Genomic DNA, 6,000 nt, shown 5'->3' on the forward strand with positions numbered 1-6,000 from the left:
CCTCATTTTTTACATCTGTTTGGTGTCATTTAGTAACATGTACAGCACTGCTGCCTACACTGTAAAAATAAGAGTCTTTGGTAAATATACAAACACAATACAAATATACAGTGCTGTTTAAAAGCAAAAACAAAAGAAATCCGTAGGGATGCAAATACTTTTTATCATACTTACATTTTTAGATTAATCTCTTAACATGCCTTGTCCTGTATACAGGCTACAGGTGTAGGTGATACAAAACCCTTTTTTTCTGCAGTAAAATGTATTTTTAAAGTTAGTTTTGTGGGCTTTGACATTTCCTACAGGAAACTTGGAGAAGCTGTCTGTTTTCCATTTACTCCACTTAATAATTCCAGATCAGTAACAGGAATCAACCCAGATTCTGCATGCTTGAAAATAGACGTAAAAACTAGACATAGTGAAACAATAGGTGTGATGATGTTTAATTTGTATTCAGGAAAATATTGATTTTAAAATGGAGTTCAGGAAAAAGTTTATTTTTTTTATTCATTATATTTTGACATTACAATTACAATTATGAGTTTCTGTAAAGTCAGGCAGTTGACAAAAAGCCTGTTAGGGAGTTAACACATTTTAATATCAAAGATAATCTGAGTAAACACAGTAAGCAGGTTTAAATAAAGATTTAATTTATTAAGGGGAAGAAAATCTATCCAAATCTACATTGGATATGTGTGAAAAAGTATTATTTGCCCCTAAACCTACTTACTTGCTTGTGCAATCAAGCTTTATCGATAACTGGCACGGAGTCTTTCACATCTCTGTGGAGGAATTTTGGTCCTCTCTTCTTTGTAGAATTGTTTTAATTTAGACACATTAGAGGGTTTTTGAGCTGAACAGGCTGTTTAAGATCATGCCACAGCATTTCAGTCAGACTTTGACTAGGACACTCCAAAACCTTCTTTTTTTTAAAACCACTTGGAGAACCCAAGTACACCTGAGCTTAAAGTCACAAACTGATGCCTAATTAAAGAACCGCCTCTGTCTGTTTAGTAGTACTCACAATTTTATACTAGCTTAGCCATTTCCATAATTTTTCAGAGAATTCTTACTCTTACTGCAGGGTTTGCTGAACCGAGATTTTATATTTTGGGCGTAATCGCGCATACATACTTACACAGGGTAAAGTTATGTTTGCTGGAAGAGAAAATGATTCCAAAATGTTTTTTTTTACCTGGTCTTTTATTGGCCCAGGGCAAGTTGGAGCATGCCCAGTGTGGGGGAGTTTTTACATATTTTCTTTCTTTTTTACATTTTGTTTGTCATGGTTGGGTTGCTGAGCCCTATGTTTAGCAAGATTTCCTAATGTTGTACTTTTCTACTTAATAGTCTGAATGTGGCAGATATATTTGTGTACAACCATGTGTTTAAATGTTTGGCTCCCCCCTCCACTCTAGAATGGTTTGTCCTTCCTCAGTTAACCAATAGTGGAGGCCCTACAAAAGGAGCCAGTCTTTCATGGCTGGGGGTGTGAGAAGAGTAGTAAAAGGGTGATATTGTGGATCACTGCTTAATTTAAAGAGTCTTTTAAAGCTCTCTGAATTTTATATATGTAGTTCTTTATATATTTATAAACATTTTGTCATCATTATCTTTTGGATTGTATATTTTTCCCTAAAGCACCAATAATCACTCTTGCACTGAGGGTGCTATGTTGTTAAGCTACATTTTTTTTGTGAAGAAGTGGACATGTTTGTAGCAGTTTTATTTAAAAGAGGCTCACCTTGTGACTGACTCTACTACCCACACTGCAAAGTGTGACAGCTTGATACTAAAAAAACTAAGGAAATCTCTATGGTGTATAATATACTATTTAACAGCACTATACGTCTCTGTGCCAACTGTTTTACATGTGGATGTTGAATGCAGTTTGTAAATAATGCACACTTCAGCCCATACAGTCTGTATACATTAGCAAATAGGTTTGGATGACAAATGAGTTTGTCTTTATTTACACCGTCTTCTTTATCTTCCAGACTATAGTGCTAATTGAGAGTTATAAATAATTACATGTAGAAAACATAAAAATGATTAATCCCAGCTAGCATTTTAAGCAGTACAATATTTTATAACATGCTAGTGTGGCATTAATTTGGTTTTCAAGACTTATCATGCTAATTTAGAAGCACATTTTAGGATGGCTCGTCCAGCTCCGGGTGTTTTAAAGAACACGTTTCTTATTTCTGGGTAAGCACATCTATTTAACTTTACTGTACAATATTTACACAGTTTAGATGCTGCAGTTTCTTAGTCTGTTGTTGCTTATGTGATGTGTGCTCTATAGGACTAATAAAATGTTTTTCTTGGCTATTAAACCACACAAAAGCAGAAAATGTGAGTATGTAAATGCAAATAAAATACATTTTCTAAACGTTTCTACAACAAATGATTAGATTTTTATATTTCACAGTCTGGGCAGGGGCACAAGAACTGTCATCAGTTGCAGGTTAAACAGATCTTACATAGTTACATTCACAAATGTAATTGCACACAGATGCTCTATGTCAGGGGTCAGCAATTAGGTTTGGCCATGGGCCAGATATTTTTCAAGCCATCACATGGTTTTGGAAAATGAAATGTAATGGGATGGAGTGCTACAGACTAGTAGCTCTCCAGCCCAGAGAGATGTTGAACCCAGATTCAGAACAGTTGACTCAAAGCAGGTAAACCCAAGAAAAAAAGGAAATAAATAAATAAATAAACGCACCGCTCCTCAAGCAGGATCGAATCCTGCCCCAGCTAGTGAATTAGGATATGGTTAGCAAAACAAACACCCTTATAAGGAGATAGGGAGATCAAGAATTGGAGGAAATGTGTAGAAACTAAAGTCACGCCGAGCGCTATAGAGAAACAGGGGAGGAATGTAAACAAATTATTTTTTAAATTAACTTTATTAGACATGTCAAGCACATACAGAGTTAAGCATCACAACAAACAGGGGCATATATAAAACACATCAGTTTACATACAAAAGAAAAATTGACAATTTAGGGTCCACAGGTGTTCGTCTGTAATTTATTTATTTTTTTTAAATCTTTTCAGTTCGCGTCCAACCTGTTTAAAAACAACTTGGGAGGAGATTTGCATTTGATTTATGATTATTTTGCATCTTGTTTTCCACAATTTACACCTTACAACATAGATTACAAGCCAATAGAATTCTTTAGTATTTTTTTTTTTTAGATTTTCATTAAAGACACCATACAAAACAGAACTTACAATTTATACTACATAATTTTTTTTTTTACATATTACACACATTTCTTTCGCTCTTACACATTTCTAATAAGAGATGTTTAACAGTTTCATTTGCACTACAGTCAAAGAGGGGGCAGATCTTTGTAGTGACGTTGCAGCTCCGTTTCACTACACATCTTACAGCTAATCTTTCAACATTGTCTTGCATATTCTATGAACATATTTTGCAATGCAAAACCACTTGCTGCACACACTACAAAGGCATAGCTGCTGAAGAGATTATGGGTTCTGGACTGGCCTGCCTGTGGTCTTGATATATCTCTAATCGAGAATATGTGGCGAATTTTAAAACACGGTAAATCATCTTGAATTCACACTGGAAGAAACACATTTTTTCAAATTGTTATTTGCATTTTTCATACTTTCATTCATGTAGTGTTCAAATATTTTTTCTTGTTTGAGTTTGGGTATTATTTTATGAATTCTCGAATTTCGTTCGAATTTAGCTTCTTGTTGATACAAACAAATCGCACTGTATAATCACAAACACAGTACAGCTCTGGAAAAAAATTAAGAGACCGCTTCAGTTTCTGAATCAGTTTTTCTGATTTTGCTATTTATAGGTATATGTTTGAGTAAACTTAACATTGTTGTTTTATTCTATAAACTACAGACAACATTTCTTCCAAATTCCAAATAAAAAAAATGCAGAAAATGGGAAATGGCTGAAATAAGAAAAAAGATGCAGAGCTTTCAGACCTCACATAAGTTCCTATTCATAAAGTTTTAAGAGTTCAGAAATCAATATTTGGTGGAGTAACCCTGATTTTTTTTAATCACAATTTTCATGCTTCTTGTCATATTCTTCTCCACCAGTCTTACACACTCCTGGTGCAGAAAAAAAAGCAGTTCAGTTTGGTTTGATGGCTTGTGATCATCCAGCTTCCTTTTGATTATATTCTAGAGCTTTTCTATTTGGCAAAAACATCATTTTTAAGTGGTCTTTTTTTTTTTTTTTTTTTCCCAGCGCCGTACATAGTGAATGAACCATTTAAACAACTAACCTGTTATACATACTGCTGAATCTTTGTTGCAATTTATTTATCTTGTTTTGAACATGAAAGCATGTCTTTGTTAAGCATGGGGTAATTTTAATACAGCCTCTGCTCTGTCCAGCTTCTGAATATTTGACCTTCCTCCTGGAGTCATAATTCTGAGTATATGTGAATATAATATAATTAGATAAAAACAACAGTGACCTGGATACATTCAATAAATTTGTCAATCCTCTTAACATTTACTCTGAGGTGGGAGATTGAAGCTGACATTATGACCTCTAGCCATAAAATGAATGGTATAATGGCATGCTCGGTTGGAGGACAGGGGGGAAAAGCTTTAAGGGAGGATGGAAGTGGCAATATTCACCATAAAGGAAATTAAACTTACCCTTCTCTTCTGTCCTTTTGTTTTCTGGTTTGTGGTGGAGCCGATTCCCTTAATTTTTTTAATAGTACGGAGGCAAATAAACATTTACAGTATTAAACTGATTAAAGAGTGGACAGAATAATCTGGAGCTTTTGTTAAAGCTGTCAGAGAGTGAAAGAAAGAAAGAAAGAAAAAGAAAGAGAGAGAGAGAGGGGAAATGCAGTTGCCATGATTACGGTGTACTATTTTCACGGTGCGCTCCCGTGACTTCTCCACTGGCTGTGCTGCATCAGCATGTTTTACCTCTGAGACAGTGATCAAGCACTGAGCATTTTTTTTTGCAAGCGAGTCACATTCAAAAGTTTTGTTTGCCACCATTGCAATTTCTGCAAGATTCTTTCTCCTATAAAAATCTTTTTAAAGATGGAAGATGGATTTTTCTATAGGACACCTTGTATAGTACTAAAATTTAGGTCAGCATGGTAAGGGTAAGTGTAGTTGCTTGTAGACACCCATTCTTCATTTTATATTTATATAATATATTGTATTTTATTATTTATATATATATATATATATATATATATATATATATATATATATATATATATATATATATATATATATATATATATATAATATTGTATTATTATTAACTGAATGATTAAAAAATCGATAAAAAATATTAAAATATTAAAATGTTTTGAAAAAGTTCTGAATAAATGATTGTAAATAAATAATAATAAAGACTCACCCAATTTATCTGTGGCCAGTATAATACAAAAATAAATAGCTGATAATATATAATTTATATTTTAAGTGTTAATTTTTAATAGAATTTAATGTCTTGCGATCTGTAATTTTTATATACAATAATTCACTGTAAACTATGGAACAATCCGCCTTTGTAGAACAGTTTTGTTTTTCATCAATTTTCCTCTTAGAAAAAATATAGTTCACAATATTATGTTGTTCTATTTGTGTTCTGCCACTGTGTCTGTAATTAAAGCTTACATTGTAAATGACTATTTTTTAAATGACTGATTAATGTACTGGACCGTTAAGACTTGCATCTCATCAGTGTTCTAAGAAGTGATTATTTTGTAGTGTACAATCTAGAGATGAAAAAAGACCCTATATATTTTTTTCCTGATTTTATTTTTGAAAATCTGTAGTAGATTTAACAAAACTGAAAGTTAAAAATGTTTTTTCACATCATGTTGTTTTTCTTAGTTTTCAGCCATGCAGAATTAGAGAAATTAATAAATCACGTACCATCAAAACCATTGTAATTTTGCATTGTATCATATAGAAATGAAAAAGAAGACTGAGAGTTTATTAGTGACCACTGCTGATTTT

The sequence above is a fragment of the Astyanax mexicanus genome, chromosome 6, assembly GCF_023375975.1.
Source record: "Astyanax mexicanus isolate ESR-SI-001 chromosome 6, AstMex3_surface, whole genome shotgun sequence".
Classification (NCBI taxonomy): Eukaryota; Metazoa; Chordata; class Actinopteri; order Characiformes; family Acestrorhamphidae; genus Astyanax; species Astyanax mexicanus.